The following is a 23,344-nucleotide window of genomic DNA, read 5'->3' as shown; positions in this document are numbered from 1 at the left end:
CAATTTGTGAGAAACATCTTCACCCATAAAGAAAGATTTTCTTAATTCCTTACCTGTGTGCTGATTAGATATCACCTTGTTTTCACATTAAACAGACTTCCCCATGAGGAAGCAGCAAGGATGCAGTGACGTTTCCTGGTGTCAACCTGTATTATTTCAGTAGACATTGAAATGAGGATGCATCTTTGATGCCTTTCCAATGAAGCAAGTTTAATTCAGTAATAGGTGAAAAACCATTCCTACAAAGGTGTTAATCAGAGACTTGGCTTTGTGGACACTTTTCAGAGAGCAAATTTGTTAGCATAAACATAAAATCAGAAAATGAAGAGCTGTTTAATCACTCAATTGGACTTTTCTGCCAGCATAATTTTTTTTCTCTGCAACTCACTGCTAAATTGTGCTTCCTAGCTGTTTTTTTATAAAATCACTTAATCAAATCTAACTCTGATTACATCAGAGAAGGCCAGGTACCCTACACCATAAGGGGGGTTTTTGAAATTTTGACTTGTCTACTTAAAGATCACCAAAATCTGATTACAAGTTCAATTACATCCCTGGGTGGGATTGAACCACCAACCTTTTGGTTAATAGCCAAACATGCTAACCGATTGCGCCACAGAGACACCTTGCGAAAGTCAATACTGACAAAGGCTAATAAGCATTCATCTAGAACGTTTCCTAGAAAAACTTTAAAAAGTCAATAATCTGGAGAATTTTTGTAAGAAACACATTGGTACTTTCCCATGATGAGTGAGTGCTTCAGGATTTCTTGCACTTACATGGGCTATTAACCAAAAGGTTGGTGGTTCAATCCCACCCAGGGATGTAATTGACCTTGTCATCAGATTTTGGTGATCTTTAAGTAGACAAGTCAAAATTTCAAACCCCCTCTTATGGTGTAGGGTACCTGGCCTTCTCTGACGTAATCAGAGTTAGATTTAATTAAGTGATTTTATAAAAAACAGCTAGGAAGCACAATTTAGCAGTGGGTTGCAGAGAAAAAAATAACATTTTAAACCTACCGGTAATTTTTTTTTCTCGTAGTCCGTAGAGGATGATGGGGACTCCGTAAGGACCATGGGGGATAGACGGGCTCCGCAGCAGACATGGGCACTTTAAGAAAGACTTTAGATCTGGGTGTGCACTGGCTCCTCCCTCTATGCCCCTCCTCCATACCTCAGTTAGAGAAACTGTGCCCAGAGGAGACGGACAGTACGAGGAAAGGATTTTTGTTAATCCAAGGTCAAGATTCATACCAGCCACACCAATCACACCGTATAACTTGTGATATACTACCCAGTTAACAGTATGAAAACAACATAGCATCAGTCCAAGACCGATGAAAACTAACATATAACCCTTATGTAAGCAATAACTATATACAAGTCTTGCAGAAGTAGACCGCACTTGGGACGGGCACCCAGCATCCTCTACGGACTACGAGAAAAAGATTTACCGGTAGGTTTAAAATCTTATTTTCTCTTACGTCCTAGAGGATGCTGGGGACTCCGTAAGGACCATGGGGATTATACCAAAGCTCCCAAACGGGCAGGAGAGTGCGGATGACTTTGCAGCACCGATTGAGCAAACAGGAGGTCCTCCTCAGCCAGGGTATCAAACTTATAGAACTTTGCAAAGGTGTTTGAACCAATTTTGACCCACTGCTTGGATGACATCACCATATGCAAATCCATCTGCGGCAGGCCTTCCCCCAGGAATGCTTGCACTAGTTGTTGCATTTGGTTTGTTGTTTGGGGGTGCTTCAGTATTAGGCAGCCTTCTGCCCTCCCATGTTCATCTGAAAATATGTGTTCTCCCTGCAGTTGTTGTCCCCAGATGAGAGTTCCCTTGTGCTGCCTCAGTTGAATCTCCTTTACTTGACAGAGATGTGCCTGAGCAGCGGCCCTCCCCAGCCCTATCCCAAATCATACTTATTTTGCATAGGAGATACCATGGTCATGAAGATTGTTCTCCCAGGGTTAGGTTAATTCATTGCATTCTGGGTATGCTGACCCCTGTGATTTCCCCAAATGTGGGAAACTCAACTGCATTATTTGTGGTAGTGGGGGACTGTGTTTGTGCTTTCCTCTGGTCAGCTCTGGTAAAAGTCAGATTTCTTTGTCTCAGATCTTCCTCTAGCCTTGTTCTTCTTTCGAGAGTTCCCTTGTGCTGCCTCAGTTGGATCTCCTTCACTTGACAGGGGGGTGCCCGAGCAGCGACCCTCCCCAGCTCTAGCCCAACTCCTACTTACCTGCCAGGTGAGATACTATGATCATGAAGATGCTTCTCCCAGGGCAAGGCTCACCCATTGCACTCTGGGTGTGCTGCCCCTGCGATTTCCCCAAATGTGGGAAACTTGACTGCATAATTTGTGTTTCCCCTGGTCGGCTCTCATATAATTCAGATCTCTTTGTCTCAGGTCTCTCTCCAGCCTAGTTTGCTGTCTGTTTCCACTTCTTTTTTCTTGAGCCCCTCCCTTCTATACCCTTGTGCACTATCCTGACTTCTCCCGTCTGCTTACTTTGTGCCTTCCAACGCACAATACAAACTACAGGTAGTGCTGCAGGGCCCACACCCTTTTACTTGCTTTACAGAGCAGCTCTGGAGCTGTTACAGTGCCCAGCTGCTGCAAGAAATCAGCTTGAATGCTTCAGGGGCTGGGGCATAGCCAACATGAGCCCCACACCGAAGGAGGGTGGAGGTGTTTAATGCGAACTAGGGGTCATCCAAGCGCCGCAAAAGGCCGCCATGCCCTGCACACCCCTTTATTCTTTTCATATGCAGACGAGGGTTGAAGCCAACTTTGACCCACTGCTTGGATGACATCACCATATTCAAATCCATCTGCTGCAGGCCTTCCCCCAGGAATGCTTGCACTAGTTGTTGCATTTGGTTTGTTGTTTGGGGGTGCTTCAGTATTAGGCAGCCTTCTGCCCTCCCATGTTCATCTGAAAATATGTGTTCTCCCTGCAGTTGTTGTCCCCAGATGAGAGTTCCCTTGTGCTGCCTCAGTTGAATCTCCTTTACTTGACAGAGATGTGCCTGAGCAGCGGCCCTCCCCAGCCCTATCCCAAATCATACTTATTTTGCATAGGAGATACCATGGTCATGAAGATTGTTCTCCCAGGGTTAGGTTCATTCATTGCATTCTGGGTATGCTGACCCCTGTGATTTCCCCAAATGTGGGAAACTCAACTGCATTATTTGTGGTAGTGGGGGACTGTGTTTGTGCTTTCCTCTGGTCAGCTCTGGTAAAAGTCAGATTTCTTTGTCTCAGATCTTCCTCTAGCCTTGTTCTTCTTTCGAGAGTTCCCTTTTGCTGCCTCAGTTGGATCTCCTTCACTTGACAGGGGGGTGCCCGAGCAGCGACCCTCGCCAGCTCTAGCCCAACTCCTACTTACCTGCCAGGTGAGATACTATGATCATGAAGATGCTTCTCCCAGGGCAAGGCTCACCCATTGCACTCTGGCTGTGCTGCCCCTGCGATTTCCCCAAATGTGGGAAACTTGACTGCATAATTTGTGTTTCCCCTGGTCGGCTCTCATATAATTCAGATCTCTTTGTCTCAGGTCTCTCTCCAGCCTAGTTTGCTGTCTGTTTCCACTTCTTTTTTCTTGAGCCCCTCCCTTCTATACCCTTGTGCACTATCCTGACTTCTCCCATCTGCTTACTTTGTGCCTTCCAACGCACAATGCAAACTACAGGTAGTGCTGCAGGGCCCACACCCTTTTACTTGCTTTACAGAGCAGCTCTGGAGCTGTTACAGTGCCCAGCTGCTGCAAGAAATCAGCTTGAATGCTTCAGGGGCTGGGGCATAGCCAACATGAGCCCCACACCGAAGGAGGGTGGAGGTGTTTAATGCGAACTAGGGGTCATCCAAGCGCCGCAAAAGGCCGCCATGCCCTGCACACCCCTTTTTTCTTTTCATATGCAGACGAGGGTTGAAGCCAACTTTGACCCACTGCTTGGATGACATCACCATATGCAAATCCATCTGCTGCAGGCCTTCCCCCAGGAATGCTTGCACTAGTAGTTGCATTTGGTTCGTTGTTTGGGGGTGCTTCAGTTTTAGGCAGCCTTCTGCCCTCCCATGTTCATCTGAAAATATGTGTTCTCCCTGCAGTTGTTGTCCCCAGATGAGAGTTCCCTTGTGCTGCCTCAGTTGAATCTCCTTTACTTGACAGAGATGTGCCTGAGCAGCGGCCCTCCCCAGCCCTATCCCAAATCATACTTATTTTGCATAGGAGATACCTTGGTCATGAAGATTGTTCTCCCAGGGTGAGGTTCATTCATTGCATTCTGGGTATGCTGACCCCTGTGATTTCCCCAAATGTGGGAAACTCGACTGCATTATTTGTGGTAGTGGGGGACTGTGTTTGTGCTTTCCTCTGGTCAGCTCTGGTAAAAGTCAGATTTCTTTGTCTCAGATCTTCCTCTAGCCTTGTTCTTCTTTCGAGAGTTCCCTTGTGCTGCCTCAGTTGGATCTCCTTCACTTGACAGGGGGTGCCCAAGCAGCAATCCTCCACAGCTCTAGCCCAACTCCTACTTACCTGCCAGGTGAGATACTATGATCTTCACTGTTAGGGCAATCAGGATGTGGAATTCCCTGCCAGGGAAGGTGGTAATGGCGGACTCTGTAATTGGATTTAAAAAAGGAATGGATACATTTCTGAATGAAAAAGCTATCCAAGGTTATAATACTTAAAATATCAACATGGTTAATCCGGGGGTAACATGAGTTGTAGTAGTTAACTAGTCATAAAACATTATTCAGCAAGTATGTAGAATCATCACAACTTAAAACAGGTTGAACACGATGGGCAATTTGCCTCTTTTCAACCTCAAAAACTATATTACTATATGTTACTATATTACTATGTTACTGTAGTATACAGAACACCACAATGTAATGAGCAGTGATAGTGAGCACTGATGAGGATACTAGAACTGACACTGAGCAGCAAGATGCAGCACTGGACTATTAGTAATGTACTGTAGTATGCTGAGCACCACAATGCAGCACAAGACAATGAGCAGTGATACTGAGCACTGATGAGGATACTACTGAGAACTGACACTGAGCAGGAGAGACACACTACTAGTATTACTGAGCAGCAATAAGTAACCACTGATACTGAGCACTGATATTGAGATTTCCACTGAGAGAACATAGCCACGTCCTCTCCGCTCCCTCTTCAATGCACGAGTAAAAATGGCGGCAACGCGCAGCTCTTTATATGAAATCCGAATCTCGCGAGAATCCGACAGCGGGATGATGACATTTTCCCTTGTTCAGGTTTTCCGAGTCAGGCGGGAACAACCGAGCCTGCCTCGGACCAGTGTAAACCACGTGGAGTTCGTGGGGAATTCGGTTCTCGGAGAACCGAACCCGCTCCTCTCTACCTTATACCCATATATTTTTTTATTTTCAATCTAAGCCCCTGCAGTTTTCTGTAAGCATCTGCTTCGCTATGATGATCAACAAGTCACAAGGGCAAACACTCAGGGCTTGAGGCGTAGATCTTAGGACCAGCTGCTACAAGCATGGCAGAGGTGTCACTATCACTGGTGACACCCAGAGAGGTGGCGAAGGAGATTGTAATGCAGTGCGCGCAGATAAGCAGCGCAATGGTAAAAAGGAGGCATGGTTTCATAGGTAGGGGCGTGGCCTGGTGGCCTGAATCTACATTTTGTTGCTCCGGGTGTCCCGGGGGTTGGGGGCTGCACCCGGGGACTAGTGTGTGAGCGGTGCTGGCTCCTGCACAGTGACAGGACATGGCCACCCAGCATGACGCCTCCCTTCTTGACCAATCTGTAATTGCAGTCGCACTGCAGTTCAGCGTGATCATAAAAAATGGTGTAGCCTCCTGCTGGTGCAGACTGTATGTGCGCGCAGGAAGCCGCCACCATTTTTGTGATCACAGCGGCTGAATGTGATGTCATACAGCCGCTGTGACCACGCCCCCTGTGTCTACTCCGTTGCAGACCCCATTTTGAAGCCTTGCCCCCGCACCGCTCCATCCCTGACTTGGAAATGGAGTGTTGCTGACCCCCCTCTCCCCCCCTGCCCCGATTGACAGGCAGAGGCGATCGCATTCTCTGCGGGGTGCCGCAGAAAATGCAGGCACATGCGTATGCTCTTAGCAATTTTTGCAGTTGGATCGCTTACTGTGATTGCAATCCAACCTGAATCAGGCCCTATTACCTATCACAATGCGCTGCGGGCAGTACAAAATTGGTTTAATATGGGAGAAAAAACCCCAGACCTGTGCTCCTTAACTGTACCTGGTGGCTCGTGGAGCGGCTGCCCAGTAATCAGTGTCCACGCCAGTGCGCACACGGTCCACCCCCTACGGCCACGCTCCCCTTCATCAGCGGCCTCGTGATCCGGAAGGGCGGTGCGTGTGTGACTGACCTTAGGAAGAAACCGGAGCCTCCGCTGCAGTGACCCAGCAACCAGGGCACGGGAGTATACAGCGCCGCTGGGAGTGATGAAGCTGCAGTAAAGATGTCTATTAGACCTAGCCTGCTGCAGCCCTTGTAGATTCTCATAAAAAAAGTTCTTATTTTCTTGTCAAAATTAATAGCTAAGAATAGGCTGCCTGAGGCAGGCCCCTGTTAAGTGGCCTGCTACTGAAGGCACCAACTACAAACTGAGCTCCCTGTTCATGGAAGCGGGGTTATAGAGGAGAATGCGCTGAGCATCTTGGGAACAGTCAAAAGCTTTGAGCCGGTTGGTGCCTCAGATCAAGATCCTACTCTACACCCCAATGTGAATCCTTGTGGAGTCCAGTGTACCCCACAGAAGAAATTAATGTGTCACACCCATTGGCAGCAACCTTAGAATAGCTGCTGACGGGCACAATTGAGAAAGGAAGGGGGGGGGGCATTTGAATCCAGCACATAGATGCAATTCAAATATGTAATTTGAACCTTCCTATTTTAAAATATAATGGATGAACTTCACCCTGTGATAACAATCTTCATGATATAGAGATCTCATATGCAAAATAAGTATGAGTTGGGATAGGGCTGGGGAGGGTGGCTGCTCGGGCAAGCCCCTCCCCCGTCAAGTTAAGGAGATTCAACTGAGGAAGCACAAGGGAACTCTCGTCTGGGGACAACAACTGCAGGGAGACCACATTTTTTCAGATGAACATGGGAGGGCGGAAGGCTGCCTAATACTGAAGCACCATCAAATATCAAACCATATGCAATAACTAGTACAAGCATTCCTGGGGGAAGGTCTGCAGGAGACGAATTTGCATACGGTGATGTCATCCAAGCAGTGGGCCAAAGTTGGCTGGAACCCTCATCTGCATATGAAAAGAGAAAAGGGTTATGCAGGGCATGGCAGCCTTTTGCGGCGCTTGGATGACCCCTAGTTCGCATTAAACACCTCCACCCTCCTTCGGTGTGGGGCTCATGTTGGCTATGCCCCAGCCCCTGAAGCATTCAAGCTGATTTCTTGCAGCAGCTGGGCACTGTAACAGCTCCAGAGCTGCTCTGTAAGGCAAATAAAAGGGTGTGGGCCCTGCAGCACTACCTGTAGTTCGCATTGTGCGTTGGAAGGCACAAAGTAAGCAGACGGGAGAAGTCAGGATAGTGCGCAAGGGCATAGAAGGGAGCGGCTCAAGAAAAGAGAAGTGGAAACAGACAGCAAACTAGGCTGGAGAGAGACCTGAGACAAAGAGATCTGAATTATACGAGAGCCGACCAGGGGAAACACAAATTATGCAGTCAAGTTTCCCATATTTGGGGAAATCGCAGGGGCAGCACACCCAGAGTGCAATGGTTGAGCCTTGCCCTGGGAGAAGCACCTTCAAGATCATAGTATCTCACCTGGCAGGTAAGTAGGAGTTGGGCTAGAGCTGGGGAGGGTCGCTGCTCGGGCACCCCCCTGTCAAGTGAAGGAGATCCAACTGAGGCAGCACAATGGAACTCTCGAAAGAAGAACAAGGCTAGAGGAAGATCTGAGACAAAGAAATCTGACTTTTACCAGAGCTGACCAGCGGAAAACACAAACACAGTCCCCAACTACCACAAATAATGCAGGCGAGTTTCGCACATTTGGGTAAATCACAGGGGTCAGCATACCCAGAATGCAATGAATGAACCTCACCCTGGGTGAACAATTTTCATGACCATGGTGTCTCCTATGCAAAATAAGTATGATTTGGGATAGGGCTGGGGAGGGCCGCTGCTCAGGCACATCTCTGTCAAGTAAAGGAGATTCAACTGAGGCAGCACAAGGGAACTCTCATATGGGGACAACAACTGCAGGGAGAACACATATTTTCAGATGAACATGGGAGGGCAGAAGGCTGCCTAATACTGAAGCACCCCCAAACAACAAACCAAATGCAACAACTAGTGCAAGCATTCCTGGGGGAAGGCCTGCAGCAGATGGATTTGCATATGGTGATGTTATCCAAGCAGTGGGTCAAAGTTGGCTTCAACCCTCATCTGCATATGAAAAGAGAAAAGGGGCGTGCAGGGCATGGCGGCCTTTTGCGGTGCTTGGATGACCCCTAGATCGCATTAAACACCCCCACCCTCCTTTGGTGTGGGGCTCATGTTGGCCATGCCCCATCCCATGAAGCATTCAAGCTGATTTCTTGCAGCAGCTGGGCACTGTAACAGCTCCAGAGCTGCTCTGTAAGGCAAGTAAAAGGGTGTGGGCCCTGCAGCACTACCTGTAGTTTGCATTGTGCATTGGAAGGCACAAAGTAAGCAGACGGGAGGAGAAGTCAGGATAGTGCACAAGGGTATAGAAGGGAGGGGCTCAAGAAAAAAGAAGTGGAAACAGAGAGCAAACTAGGCTGGAGAGAGACCTGAGACAAAGAGATCTGAATTATACGAGAGCCGACCAGAGGAAACACAAATTATGCAGTCAAGTGTCCCACATTTGGGGAAATCGTAGGAGCAGCACACCCAGTGTGCAATGGGTGAGCCTTGCCCTGGGAGAAGCACCTTCCTGATTATAGTATCTCACCTGGGTGTGCTGCCCCTGCGATTTCCCCAAATGTGGGAAACTTGACTGCATAATTTATGTTTCCCCTGGTCGGCTCTCATATAATTCAGATCTCTTTGTCTCAGGTCTCTCTCCAGCCTAGTTTGCTGTCTGTTTCCACTTCTTTTTTCTTGAGCCCCTCCCTTCTATACCCTTGTGGACTATCCTGACTTCTCCTCCTGTCTGCTTACTTTGTGCCTTCCAATGCACAATGCAAACTACAGGTAGTGCTGCAGGGCCCACACCCTTTTACTTGCCTTACAGAGCAGCTCTGGAGCTGTTACAGTGCCAAGCTGCTGCAAGAAATCAGCTTGAATGCTTCAGGGGCTGGGGCATGGCCAACATGAGCCCCACACCGAAGGAGGGTGGGGGTGTTTAATGCGAACTAAGGGTCATCCAAGCGCCGCAAAAGGCCGCCATGCCCTGCATACCCCTTTTCTCTTTTCATATGCAGATGAGGGTTCCAGCCAACTTTGGCCCACTGCTTGGATGACATCACTATATGCATATCCGTCTTCTGCAGACCTTCCCCCAGGAATGCTTGTACTAGTTGTTGCATTTGGTTTGTTGTTTGGGGGTGCTTCAGTATTAGGCAGCCTTCTGCCCTCCCATGTTCATCTGAAAATATGTGTTCTCACTGCAGTTGTTGTCCCCAGATGAGAGTTCCCTTGTGCTGCCTCAGTTGAATCTCCTTTACTCTAAAACTTGTAAAACTTAGCAAAAGTGTTTACTAAATAGCTGCTCGGCAAAGTTGCAATGCCGAGACTCCCCGACCAGCTGCCCAGGATGAACCCACCTTTCTAGTAGAATGGGTCTTCACCTAATTCAGTAACGGCAATCCTGCCGTGGAATGAGCATGCTGAATCTTACCACAGATCCAGCGCATAATTGTCTACATGGAAGCAGGACACCCAATCCTGTTGGGAGCATACAGGACAAACAGAGCCTCTGTTTTCCTAATCTGAACCGTTCTGGTGACATAAATTTTCAAAGTTCTGACCACAGCCAGAGACTTTGACTCAACGAAGGTGTCAGTGGCCAAAGGCACCATGTGGAAAGATGAACCACCTTCGGCAGAAATAGTTGACGTGTCCTCAATTCTGCTCTATCTTCATGAAATATCAAATAAAGGCTCTTGTGATACTGCATGGTTTGTACTGTTTTCCATGTGCTCCCAGATCTTTCAAGCAAGAAGCATGGTCAAGAAAGTTCTGTTTGAAAAGAAACAACATTTACTGTCATTGTTATAGAATTTGGGAGAAAAAACAAGAAGAAATCTGCACTGTTGACGCACTGGACAGAATGAATGAATCATAAAATATAACCTTTATTAAGTATGTATTAAAATTGGATAAATATTAATATTATTATCCCAAACTGCAGTGAAACATAAAGGTTAAAATCACAGAACTAACATACATGTGCATAAGAAGAATAAAGAGATGTGAAAAAAAGGTTTAAAAAGCGTGTCCGTGTGTGATTATTTTTGAAGGCACAACCCTGGCGGGGTTGTTTATATAGATATATATGTTGCTAATAATCACTTTCTAGCGTAATGTTATTAAATAGCTGTTAGTATCTATGTCGTCAGGTACCACTGGGTCGTATCCTATATACTCCTGTGGGAAACTTGACTGCATAATTTGTGTTTCCCCTGGTCGGCTCTCGTATAATTCAGATCTCTTTGTCTCAGGTCTCTCTCCAGCCTAGTTTGCTGTCTGTTTCCACTTCTCTTTTCTTGAGCCGCTGCCTTCTATGCCCTTGTGCACTCTCCAGACTTCTCCTGTCTGCTTACTTTGTGCCTTCCAACGCACAATGCAAACTACAGGTAGTGCTGCAGGGCCCACACCCTTTTACTTGCCTTACAGAGCAGCTCTGGAGCTGTTACAGTGCCCAGCTGCAGCAAGAAATCAGCTTGAATGCTTCAGGGGCTGGGGCATAGCCAACATGAGCCCCACACCGACGGAGGGTGGAGGTGTTTAATGCAAACTAGGGGTCAGCCAAGCGCCGCAAAAGGCCGCCATGCCCTGCATGCCCCTTTTCTCTTTTCATATGCAGACGAGGGTTGAAGCCAACTTTGACCCACTGCTTGGATGACATCACCATATGCAAATCCATCTGCGGCAGGCCTTCCCCCAGGAATGCTTGCACTAGTTGTTGCATTTGGTTTGTTGTTTGGGGGTGCTTCAGTATTAGGCAGCCTTCTGCCCTCCCATGTTCATCTGAAAATATGTGTTCTCCCTGCAGTTGTTGTCCCCAGATGAGAGTTCCCTTGTGCTGCCTCAGTTGAATCTCCTTTACTTGACAGAGATGTGCCTGAGCAGCGGCCCTCCCCAGCCCTATCCCAAATCATACTTATTTTGCATAGGAGATACCATGGTCATGAAGATTGTTCTCCCAGGGTTAGGTTCATTCATTGCGTTCTGGGTATGCTGACCTCTGTGATTTCCCCAAATGTGGGAAACTCAACTGCATTATTTGTGGTAGTGGGGGACTGTGTTTGTGCTTTCCTCTGGTCAGCTCTGGTAAAAGTCAGATTTCTTTGTCTCAGATCTTCCTCTAGCCTTGTTCTTCTTTCAAGAGTTCCCTTGTGCTGCCTCAGTTGGATCTCCTTCACTTGACAGGGGGGTGCCCGAGCAGCGACCCTCCCCAGCTCTAGCCCAACTCCTACTTACCTGCCAGGTGAGATACTATGATCATGAAGTTGCTTCTCCCAGGGCAAGGCTCACCCATTGCACTCTGGGTGTGCTGCCCCTGCGATTTCCCCAAATATGGGAAACTTGATTGCATAATTTGTGTTTCCCCTAGTCGGCTCTCATATAATTCAGATCTCTTTGTCTCAGGTCTCTCTCCAGCCTAGTTTGCTGTCTGTTTCCACTTCTTTTTTCTTGAGCCCCTCCCTTCTATACCCTTGTGCACTATCCTGACTTCTCCTCCTGTCTGCTTACTTTGTGCCTTCCGATGCACAATGCAAACTACAGGTAGTGCTGCAGGGCCCACACCCTTTTACTTGCCTTACAGAGCAGCTCTGGAGCTGTTACAGTGCCCAGCTGCTGCAAGAAATCAGCTTGAATGCTTCAGGGGCTGGGGCATAGCCAACATGAGCCCCACACCGACGGAGGGTGGAGGTGTTTAATGCGAACTAAGGGTCATCCAAGCGCCGCAAAAGGCCGCCATGCCCTGCATACCCCTTTTCTCTTTTCATATGCAGATGAGGGTTCCAGCCAACTTTGGCCCACTGCTTGGATGACATCACTGTATGCAAATCCGTCTTCTGCAGACCTTCCCCCAGGAATGCTTGTACTAGTTGTTGCATTTGGTTTGTTGTTTGGGGGTGCTTCAGTATTAGGCAGCCTTCCACCCTCCCATGTTCATCTGAACAGATGTGGTCTCCCTGCAGTTGTTGTCCCCAGACGAGAGTTCCCTTGTGCGTCCTCAGTTGAATCTCCTTAACTTGACGGGGGAGGGGCTGCCCGAGCAGCCACCCTCCCCAGCCCTATCCCAACTCATACTTATTTTGCATATGAGATCTCTTGATCATGAAGATTGTTCTCACAGGGTGAGGTTCATCCATTATATTTTAAAATAGGAAGGTACAAATTACATGTTTGAATTGCATCTATGTGCTGGATTCAAATGTCCCCCCCCCCCCCTTCCTTTCTCAATTGTGCCCGTCAGCAGCTATTCTAAGGTTGCTGCCAATGGGTGTGACACATTAATTTCTTCTGTGGGGTACACTGGACTCCACAAGGATTCACATTGGGGTGTAGAGTAGGATCTTGATCTGAGGCACCAACCGGCTCAAAGCTTTTGACTGTTCCCAAGATGCTCAGCGCATCCTCCTCTATAACCCCGCTTCCATGAACAGGGAGCTCAGTTTGTAGTTGGTGCCTTCAGTAGCAGGCCACTTAACAGGGGCCTGCCTCAGGCAGCCTATTCTTAGCTATTAATTTTGACAAGAAAAGAAGAACTTGTTTTATGAGAATCTACAAGGGCTGCAGCAGGCTAGGTCTAATAGACATCTTTACTGCAGCTTCATCACTCCCAGCGGCGCTGTATACTCCCGTGCCCTGGTTGCTGGGTCACTGCAGCGGAGGCTCCAGTTTCTTCCTAAGGTCAGTCACACACACACCGCCCTTCCGGATCACGAGGCCGCTGATGAAGGGGAGCGTGGCCGTAGGGGGTGGACCGTGTGCGCACTGGCGTGGACACTGATTACTGGGCAGCCGCTCCACTAGCCACCAGGTACAGTTAAGGAGCACAGGTCTGGGAGTTTTACTCCTATATTAACCCAATTTTGTACTGCCCGCAGCGCATTGTGATAGGTAATAGGGCCTGATTCAGGTTGGAATGCAATCACAATAAGCGATCCAACTGCAAAAACAATACAGCTTTTCCTTGCCGATATCTCTCTTTTGCAAAGAGCTAGGCATTGGAAAATTCAGGGCTATAACGTGTAGATGAAGCACTAACAGTAGGCTTTAAAATTTTCATTCTAGTGTCTTTAGTTTGGGAGAAAAATGCAAAGGTACAATACAGCTTTTCCTTGCCGATATCTCTCTTTTGCAAAGAGATAGGCATTGGAAAATTCAGGGCTATAACGTGTAGATGAAGCACTAACAGGAGGCTTTAAAATTTTCATTCTAGTGTCTTTCGTTTGGGAGAAAAATGCAAAGGTACAATACAGCTTTTCCTTGCCAATATCTCTCTTTTGCAAAGAGCTAGGCATTGGAAAATTCAGGGCTATAACGTGTAGATGAAGCACTAACAGGAGGCTTTAAAATTTTCATTCTAGTGTCCTTCGTTTGGGAGAAAAATGCAAAAGTACAATGCAGCTTTTCCTTGCCGATATCTCTCTTTTGCAAAGAGATAGGCATTGGAAAATGCAGGGCTATAACGTGTAGATGAAGCACTAACAGTAGGCTTTAAAATTTTCATTCTAGTGTCTTTAGTTTGGGAGAAAAATGCAAAGGTACAATACAGCTTTTCCTTGCCGATATCTCTCTTTTGCAAAGAGATAGGCATTGGAAAATTCAGGGCTATAACGTGTAGATGAAGCACTAACAGGAGGCTTTAAAATTTTCATTCTAGTGTCTTTCGTTTGGGAGAAAAATGCAAAGGTACAATACAGCTTTTCCTTGCCGATATCTCTCTTTTGCAAAGAGATAGGCATTGGAAAATTCAGGGCTATAACGTGTAGATGAAGCACTAACAGGAGGCTTAAAAATTTTCATTCTAGTGTCCTTCGTTTGGGAGAAAAATGCAAAGGTACAATACAGCTTTTCCTTGCCAATATCTCTCTTTTGCAAAGAGATAGGCATTGGAAAATTCAGGGCTATAACGTGTAGATGAAGCACTAACAGGAGGCTTTAAAATTTTCATTCTAGTGTCTTTCGTTTGGGAGAAAAATGCAAAGGTACAATACAGCTTTTCCTTGCCGATATCTCTCTTTTGCAAAGAGATAGGCATTGGAAAATTCAGGGCTATAACGTGTAGATGAAGCACTAACAGGAGGCTTAAAAATTTTCATTCTAGTGTCCTTCGTTTGGGAGAAAAATGCAAAGGTACAATACAGCTTTTCCTTGCCGATATCTCTCTTTTGCAAAGAGATAGGCATTGGAAAATTCAGGGCTATAACGTGTAGATGAAGCACTAACAGGAGGCTTTAAAATTTTCATTCTAGTGTCCTTCGTTTGGGAGAAAACTGCAAAGGTACAATACAGCTTTTCCTTGCCGATATCTCTCTTTTGCAAAGAGATAGGCATTGGTAAATTCAGGGCTATAACGTGTAGATGAAGCACTAATAGGAGGCTTTAAAATTTTCATTCTAGTGTCCTTCGTTTGGGAGAAAAATGCAAAGGTACAATACAGCTTTTCCTTGCCGATATCTCTCTTTTGCAAAGAGATAGGCATTGGAAAATTCAGGGCTATAACGTGTAGATGAAGCACTAACAGGAGGCTTTAAAATTTTCATTCTAGTGTATTTCGTTTGGGAGAAAAATGCAAAGGTACAATACCGCTTTTCCTTGCCGATATCTCTCTTTTGCAAAGAGCTAGGCATTGGAAAATTCAGGGCTATAACGTGTAGATGAAGCACTAATAGGAGGCTTTAAAATGTTCAATCTAGTGTCCTTCGTTTGGGAGAAAAATGCAAAGGTACAATACAGCTTTTCCTTGCCAATATCTCTCTTTTGCAAAGAGCTAGGCATTGGAAAATTCAGGGCTATAACGTGTAGATGAAGCACTAACAGGAGGCTTTAAAATTTTCATTCTAGTGTCTTTCGTTTGGGAGAAAAATGCAAAAGTACAATGCTGCTTTTCCTTGCCAATATCTCTCTTTTGCAAAGAGATAAGCATTGGAAAATTCAGGGCTATAACGTGTAGATGAAGCACTAACAGGAGGCTTTAAAATTTTCATTCTAGTGTCCTTCGTTTGGGAGAAAAATGCAAAGGTACAATACAGCTTTTCCTTGCCAATATCTCTCTTTTGCAAAGAGATAGGCATTGGAAAATTCAGGGCTATAACGTGTAGATGAAGCACTAATAGGAGGCTTTAAAATTTTCATTCTAGTGTCTTTCGTTTGGGAGAAAAATGCAAAGGTACAATACAGCTTTTCCTTGCCGATATCTCTCTTTTGCAAAGAGATAGGCATTGGAAAATTCAGGGCTATAACGTGTAGATGAAGCACTAACAGGAGGCTTAAAAATTTTCATTCTAGTGTCCTTCGTTTGGGAGAAAAATGCAAAGGTACAATACAGCTTTTCCTTGCCGATATCTCTCTTTTGCAAAGAGATAGGCATTGGAAAATTCAGGGCTATAACGTGTAGATGAAGCACTAACAGGAGGCTTTAAAATTTTCATTCTAGTGTCCTTCGTTTGGGAGAAAACTGCAAAGGTACAATACAGCTTTTCCTTGCCGATATCTCTCTTTTGCAAAGAGATAGGCATTGGTAAATTCAGGGCTATAACGTGTAGATGAAGCACTAATAGGAGGCTTTAAAATTTTCATTCTAGTGTCCTTCGTTTGGGAGAAAAATGCAAAGGTACAATACAGCTTTTCCTTGCCGATATCTCTCTTTTGCAAAGAGATAGGCATTGGAAAATTCTGGGCTATAACGTGTAGATGAAGCACTAACAGGAGGCTTTAAAATTTTCATTCTAGTGTCTTTCGTTTGGGAGAAAAATGCAAAGGTACAATACAGCTTTTCCTTGCCGATATCTCTCTTTTGCAAAGAGCTAGGCATTGGAAAATTCAGGGCTATAACGTGTAGATGAAGCACTAATAGGAGGCTTTAAAATGTTCAATCTAGTGTCCTTCGTTTGGGAGAAAAATGCAAAGGTACAATACAGCTTTTCCTTGCCGATATCTCTCTTTAGCAAAGAGATAGGCATTGGAAAATTCAGGTCTATTACGTGTAGATGAAGCACTAAAAGGAGGCTTTAAAATTTTCATTCTAGTGTCTTTCGTTTGGGAGAAAAATGCAAAAGTACAATGCAGCTTTTCCTTGCCGATATCTCTCTTTTGCAAAGAGATAGGCATTGGAAAATTCAGGGCTATAACGTGTAGTTGAAGCACTAACAGGAGGCTTTAAAATTTTCATTCTAGTGTCTTTCGTTTGGGAGAAAAATGCAAAGGTACAATACAGTTTTTCCTTGCCGATATCTCTCTTTTGCAAAGAGATAGGCATTGGAAAATTCAGGGCTATAACGTGTAGATGAAGCACTAACAGGAGGCTTTAAAATTTTCATTCTAGTGTCTTTCGTTTGGGAGAAAAATGCAAAGGTACAATACAGCTTTTCCTTGCCAATATCTCTCTTTTGCAAAGAGCTAGGCATTGGAAAATTCAGGGCTATAACGTGTAGATGAAGCACTAACAGGAGGCTTTAAAATTTTCATTCTAATGTCTTTCGTTTGGGAGAAAAATGCAAAAGTACAATGAAGCTTTTCCTTGCCGATATCTCTCTTTTGCAAAGAGATAGGCATTGAAAAATGCAGGGCTATAACGTGTAGATGAAGCACTAACAGTAGGCTTTAAAATTTTCATTCTAGTGTCTTTCGTTTGGGAGAAAAATGCAAAGGTACAATACAGCATTTCCTTGCCGATATCTCTCTTTTGCAAAGAGATAGGCATAGGAAAATTCAGGGCTATTACGTGTAGATGAAGCACTAAAAGGAGGCTTTAAAATTTTCATTCTAGTGTCTTTCATTTGGGAGAAAAATGCAAAAGTACAATGCAGCTTTTCCTTGCCGATATCTCTCTTTTGCAAAGAGATAGGCATTGGAAAATGCAGGGCTATAACGTGTAGATGAAACACTAACAGGAGGATTTAACATTTTCATTCTAGTGTCTTTCGTTTGGGAGAAAAATGCAAAGGTACAATACAGCATTTCCTTGCCGATATCTCTCTTTTGCAAAGAGATAGGCATTGGAAAATTCAGGGCTATAACGTGTAGATGAAGCACTAACAGGAGGCTTTAAAATTTTCATTCTAGTGTCCTTCGTTTGGGAGAAAAATGCAATGGTACAAGACAGCTTTTCCTTACCAATATCTCTCTTTTGCAAAGTGCTGCGCATTTGAAAATTCAGGGCTATGTCGTGTAGATGATGGCCTAACAGGAGGCTTTCAAATTTTCTTTCTAGTGTCCTTCGTTTGGGAGAAAAATGCAAAGGTACAAGACAGCTTTTCCTTGCCAATATCTCTCTTTTGCAAAGAGCTAGGCATTGGAAAATTCAGGGCTATAACGTGTAGATGAAGCACTAACAGTAGGCTTTAAAATTTTCATTCTAGTGTCTTTAGTTTGGGAGAAAAATGCAAAGGTACAATACAGCTTTTCCTTGCCGATATCTCTCTTTTGCAAAGAGATAGGCATTGGAAAATTCAGGGCTATAACGTGTAGATGAAGCACTAACAGGAGGCTTTAAAATTTTCATTCTAGTGTCTTTCGTTTGGGAGAAAAATGCAAAGGTACAATACAGCTTTTCCTTGCCAATATCTCTCTTTTGCAAAGAGCTAGGCATTGGAAAATTCAGGGCTATAACGTGTAGATGAAGCACTAACAGGAGGCTTTAAAATTTTCATTCTAGTGTCTTTCGTTTGGGAGAAAAATGCAAAAGTACAATGCAGCTTTTCCTTGCCGATATCTCTCTTTTGCAAAGAGATAGGCATTGGAAAATGAAGGGCTATAACGTGTAGATGAAGCACTAACAGTAGGCTTTAAAATTTTCATTCTAGTGTCTTTAGTTTGGGAGAAAAATGCAAAGGTACAATACAGCTTTTCCTTGCCGATATCTCTCTTTTGCAAAGAGATAGGCATTGGAAAATTCAGGGCTATAACGTGTAGATGAAGCACTAACAGGAGGCTTTAAAATTTTCATTCTAGTGTCTTTCGTTTGGGAGAAAAATGCAAAGGTACAATACAGCTTTTCCTTGCCGATATCTCTCTTTTGCAAAGAGATAGGCATTGGAAAATTCAGGGCTATAACGTGTAGATGAAGCACTAACAGGAGGCTTAAAAATTTTCATTCTAGTGTCCTTCGTTTGGGAGAAAAATGCAAAGGTACAATACAGCTTTTCCTTGCCAATATCTCTCTTTTGCAAAGAGATAGGCATTGGAAAATTCAGGGCTATAACGTGTAGATGAAGCACTAACAGGAGGCTTTAAAATTTTCATTCTAGTGTCTTTCGTTTGGGAGAAAAATGCAAAGGTACAATACAGCTTTTCCTTGCCGATATCTCTCTTTTGCAAAGAGATAGGCATTGGAAAATTCAGGGCTATAACGTGTAGATGAAGCACTAACAGGAGGCTTAAAAATTTTCATTCTAGTGTCCTTCGTTTGGGAGAAAAATGCAAAGGTACAATACAGCTTTTCCTTGCCGATATCTCTCTTTTGCAAAGAGATAGGCATTGGAAAATTCAGGGCTATAACGTGTAGATGAAGCACTAACAGGAGGCTTTAAAATTTTCATTCTAGTGTCCTTCGTTTGGGAGAAAACTGCAAAGGTACAATACAGCTTTTCCTTGCCGATATCTCTCTTTTGCAAAGAGATAGGCATTGGTAAATTCAGGGCTATAACGTGTAGATGAAGCACTAATAGGAGGCTTTAAAATTTTCATTCTAGTGTCCTTCGTTTGGGAGAAAAATGCAAAGGTACAATACAGCTTTTCCTTGCCGATATCTCTCTTTTGCAAAGAGATAGGCATTGGAAAATTCAGGGCTATAACGTGTAGATGAAGCACTAACAGGAGGCTTTAAAATTTTCATTCTAGTGTATTTCGTTTGGGAGAAAAATGCAAAGGTACAATACCGCTTTTCCTTGCCGATGTCTCTCTTTTGCAAAGAGCTAGGCATTGGAAAATTCAGGGCTATAACGTGTAGATGAAGCACTAATAGGAGGCTTTAAAATGTTCAATCTAGTGTCCTTCGTTTGGGAGAAAAATGCAAAGGTACAATACAGCTTTTCCTTGCCAATATCTCTCTTTTGCAAAGAGCTAGGCATTGGAAAATTCAGGGCTATAACGTGTAGATGAAGCACTAACAGGAGGCTTTAAAATTTTCATTCTAGTGTCTTTCGTTTGGGAGAAAAATGCAAAAGTACAATGCTGCTTTTCCTTGCCAATATCTCTCTTTTGCAAAGAGATAAGCATTGGAAAATTCAGGGCTATAACGTGTAGATGAAGCACTAACAGGAGGCTTTAAAATTTTCATTCTAGTGTCCTTCGTTTGGGAGAAAAATGCAAAGGTACAATACAGCTTTTCCTTGCCAATATCTCTCTTTTGCAAAGAGATAGGCATTGGAAAATTCAGGGCTATAACGTGTAGATGAAGCACTAACAGGAGGCTTTAATATTTTCATTCTAGTGTCTTTCGTTTGGGAGAAAAATGCAAAGGTACAATACAGCTTTTCCTTGCCGATATCTCTCTTTTGCAAAGAGATAGGCATTGGAAAATTCAGGGCTATAACGTGTAGATGAAGCACTAACAGGAGGCTTAAAAATTTTCATTCTAGTGTCCTTCGTTTGGGAGAAAAATGCAAAGGTACAATACAGCTTTTCCTTGCCGATATCTCTCTTTTGCAAAGAGATAGGCATTGGAAAATTCAGGGCTATAACGTGTAGATGAAGCACTAACAGGAGGCTTTAAAATTTTCATTCTAGTGTCCTTCGTTTGGGAGAAAACTGCAAAGGTACAATACAGCTTTTCCTTGCCGATATCTCTCTTTTGCAAAGAGATAGGCATTGGTAAATTCAGGGCTATAACGTGTAGATGAAGCACTAATAGGAGGCTTTAAAATTTTCATTCTAGTGTCCTTCGTTTGGGAGAAAAATGCAAAGGTACAATACAGCTTTTCCTTGCCGATATCTCTCTTTTGCAAAGAGATAGGCATTGGAAAATTCAGGGCTATAACGTGTAGATGAAGCACTAACAGGAGGCTTTAAAATTTTCATTCTAGTGTATTTCGTTTGGGAGAAAAATGCAAAGGTACAATACCGCTTTTCCTTGCCGATATCTCTCTTTTGCAAAGAGCTAGGCATTGGAAAATTCAGGGCTATAACGTGTAGATGAAGCACTAATAGGAGGCTTTAAAATGTTCAATCTAGTGTCCTTCGTTTGGGAGAAAAATGCAAAGGTACAATACAGCTTTTCCTTGCCAATATCTCTCTTTTGCAAAGAGCTAGGCATTGGAAAATTCAGGGCTATAACGTGTAGATGAAGCACTAACAGGAGGCTTTAAAATTTTCATTCTAGTGTCTTTCGTTTGGGAGAAAAATGCAAAAGTACAATGCTGCTTTTCCTTGCCAATATCTCTCTTTTGCAAAGAGATAAGCATTGGAAAATTCAGGGCTATAACGTGTAGATGAAGCACTAACAGGAGGCTTTAAAATTTTCATTCTAGTGTCCTTCGTTTGGGAGAAAAATGCAAAGGTACAATACAGCTTTTCCTTGCCAATATTTCTCTTTTGCAAAGAGATAGGCATTGGAAAATTCAGGGCTATAACGTGTAGATGAAGCACTAACAGGAGGCTTTAAAATTTTCATTCTAGTGTCTTTCGTTTGGGAGAAAAATGCAAAGGTACAATACAGCTTTTCCTTGCCGATATCTCTCTTTTGCAAAGAGATAGGCATTGGAAAATTCAGGGCTATAACGTGTAGATGAAGCACTAACAGGAGGCTTAAAAATTTTCATTCTAGTGTCCTTCGTTTGGGAGAAAAATGCAAAGGTACAATACAGCTTTTCCTTGCCGATATCTCTCTTTTGCAAAGAGATAGGCATTGGAAAATTCAGGGCTATAACGTGTAGATGAAGCACTAACAGGAGGCTTTAAAATTTTCATTCTAGTGTCCTTCGTTTGGGAGAAAACTGCAAAGGTACAATACAGCTTTTCCTTGCCGATATCTCTCTTTTGCAAAGAGATAGGCATTGGTAAATTCAGGGCTATAACGTGTAGATGAAGCACTAATAGGAGGCTTTAAAATTTTCATTCTAGTGTCCTTCGTTTGGGAGAAAAATGCAAAGGTACAATACAGCTTTTCCTTGCCGATATCTCTCTTTTGCAAAGAGATAGGCATTGGAAAATTCAGGGCTATAACGTGTAGATGAAGCACTAACAGGAGGCTTTAAAATTTTCATTCTAGTGTCCTTCGTTTGGGAGAAAACTGCAAAGGTACAATACAGCTTTTCCTTGCCGATATCTCTCTTTTGCAAAGAGATAGGCATTGGTAAATTCAGGGCTATAACGTGTAGATGAAGCACTAATAGGAGGCTTTAAAATTTTCATTCTAGTGTCCTTCGTTTGGGAGAAAAATGCAAAGGTACAATACAGCTTTTCCTTGCCGATATCTCTCTTTTGCAAAGAGATAGGCATTGGAAAATTCAGGGCTATAACGTGTAGATGAAGCACTAACAGGAGGCTTTAAAATTTTCATTCTAGTGTATTTCGTTTGGGAGAAAAATGCAAAGGTACAATACCGCTTTTCCTTGCCGATATCTCTCTTTTGCAAAGAGCTAGGCATTGGAAAATTCAGGGCTATAACGTGTAGATGAAGCACTAATAGGAGGCTTTAAAATGTTCAATCTAGTGTCCTTCGTTTGGGAGAAAAATGCAAAGGTACAATACAGCTTTTCCTTGCCAATATCTCTCTTTTGCAAAGAGCTAGGCATTGGAAAATTCAGGGCTATAACGTGTAGATGAAGCACTAACAGGAGGCTTAAAAATTTTCATTCTAGTGTCCTTCGTTTGGGAGAAAAATGCAAAGGTACAATACAGCTTTTCCTTGCCGATATCTCTCTTTTGCAAAGAGATAGGCATTGGAAAATTCAGGGCTATAACGTGTAGATGAAGCACTAACAGGAGGCTTTAAAATTTTCATTCTAGTGTCCTTCGTTTGGGAGAAAACTGCAAAGGTACAATACAGCTTTTCCTTGCCGATATCTCTCTTTTGCAAAGAGATAGGCATTGGTAAATTCAGGGCTATAACGTGTAGATGAAGCACTAATAGGAGGCTTTAAAATTTTCATTCTAGTGTCCTTCGTTTGGGAGAAAAATGCAAAGGTACAATACAGCTTTTCCTTGCCGATATCTCTCTTTTGCAAAGAGATAGGCATTGGAAAATTCAGGGCTATAACGTGTAGATGAAGCACTAACAGGAGGCTTTAAAATTTTCATTCTAGTGTATTTCGTTTGGGAGAAAAATGCAAAGGTACAATACCGCTTTTCCTTGCCGATATCTCTCTTTTGCAAAGAGCTAGGCATTGGAAAATTCAGGGCTATAACGTGTAGATGAAGCACTAATAGGAGGCTTTAAAATGTTCAATCTAGTGTCCTTAGTTTGGGAGAAAAATGCAAAGGTACAATACAGCTTTTCCTTGCCAATATCTCTCTTTTGCAAAGAGCTAGGCATTGGAAAATTCAGGGCTATAACGTGTAGATGAAGCACTAACAGGAGGCTTTAAAATTTTCATTCTAGTGTCTTTCGTTTGGGAGAAAAATGCAAAAGTACAATGCTGCTTTTCCTTGCCAATATCTCTCTTTTGCAAAGAGATAAGCATTGGAAAATTCAGGGCTATAACGTGTAGATGAAGCACTAACAGGAGGCTTTAAAATTTTCATTCTAGTGTCTTTCGTTTGGGAGAAAAATGCAAAGGTACAATACAGCTTTTCCTTGCCAATATCTCTCTTTTGCAAAGAGCTAGGCATTGGAAAATGCAGGGCTATAACGTGTAGATGAAGCACTAACAGGAGGCTTTACAATTTTCATTCTAGTGTCTTTCGTTTGGGAGAAAAATGCAAAGGTACAATGCTGCTTTTCCTTGCCGATATCTCTCTT

General features: G+C 43.7%; 7 non-coding genes and 3 pseudogenes across 7 annotated transcripts; 7 read left to right on the top strand and 3 right to left on the bottom strand.

Moving 5' to 3' along the window:
- The first annotated feature begins 1,927 nt into the window (after positions 1 to 1,927).
- On the top strand, positions 1,928 to 2,091 carry LOC135030370 (U1 spliceosomal RNA). Its single transcript, XR_010226391.1, has one exon. It is a non-coding gene; the product is annotated as a U1 spliceosomal RNA (small nuclear RNA).
- A 152-nt stretch (positions 2,092 to 2,243) lies between these two features.
- Positions 2,244 to 2,385, top strand: LOC135030251 (U1 spliceosomal RNA; annotated as a pseudogene).
- Positions 2,386 to 3,077: 692 nt separating this feature from the next.
- LOC135030341 (U1 spliceosomal RNA) lies at positions 3,078 to 3,241 on the top strand. The gene has a single exon (XR_010226363.1). It is a non-coding gene; the product is annotated as a U1 spliceosomal RNA (small nuclear RNA).
- Positions 3,242 to 3,393: 152 nt separating this feature from the next.
- On the top strand, positions 3,394 to 3,535 carry LOC135030290 (U1 spliceosomal RNA; annotated as a pseudogene).
- Positions 3,536 to 4,227: 692 nt separating this feature from the next.
- LOC135030389 (U1 spliceosomal RNA) lies at positions 4,228 to 4,391 on the top strand. Its single transcript, XR_010226409.1, has one exon. It is a non-coding gene; the product is annotated as a U1 spliceosomal RNA (small nuclear RNA).
- A 3,303-nt stretch (positions 4,392 to 7,694) lies between these two features.
- Positions 7,695 to 7,857, bottom strand: LOC135030302 (U1 spliceosomal RNA). The gene has a single exon (XR_010226331.1). It is a non-coding gene; the product is annotated as a U1 spliceosomal RNA (small nuclear RNA).
- A 152-nt stretch (positions 7,858 to 8,009) lies between these two features.
- LOC135030247 (U1 spliceosomal RNA) lies at positions 8,010 to 8,173 on the bottom strand. The gene has a single exon (XR_010226292.1). It is a non-coding gene; the product is annotated as a U1 spliceosomal RNA (small nuclear RNA).
- A 674-nt stretch (positions 8,174 to 8,847) lies between these two features.
- Positions 8,848 to 9,003, bottom strand: LOC135030324 (U1 spliceosomal RNA). The gene has a single exon (XR_010226346.1). It is a non-coding gene; the product is annotated as a U1 spliceosomal RNA (small nuclear RNA).
- Positions 9,004 to 11,364: 2,361 nt separating this feature from the next.
- LOC135030177 (U1 spliceosomal RNA) lies at positions 11,365 to 11,528 on the top strand. The gene has a single exon (XR_010226226.1). It is a non-coding gene; the product is annotated as a U1 spliceosomal RNA (small nuclear RNA).
- Positions 11,529 to 11,680: 152 nt separating this feature from the next.
- LOC135030307 (U1 spliceosomal RNA) lies at positions 11,681 to 11,815 on the top strand (annotated as a pseudogene).
- Positions 11,816 to 23,344: the final 11,529 nt, after the last annotated feature.

The sequence above is a fragment of the Pseudophryne corroboree genome, unplaced genomic scaffold, assembly GCF_028390025.1.
Source record: "Pseudophryne corroboree isolate aPseCor3 unplaced genomic scaffold, aPseCor3.hap2 scaffold_497, whole genome shotgun sequence".
Lineage (NCBI taxonomy): Eukaryota > Metazoa > Chordata > Amphibia > Anura > Myobatrachidae > Pseudophryne > Pseudophryne corroboree.
Note: the sequence above shows the minus strand (reverse complement) of the source record. Positions and strands in the feature narration are given on the sequence as shown.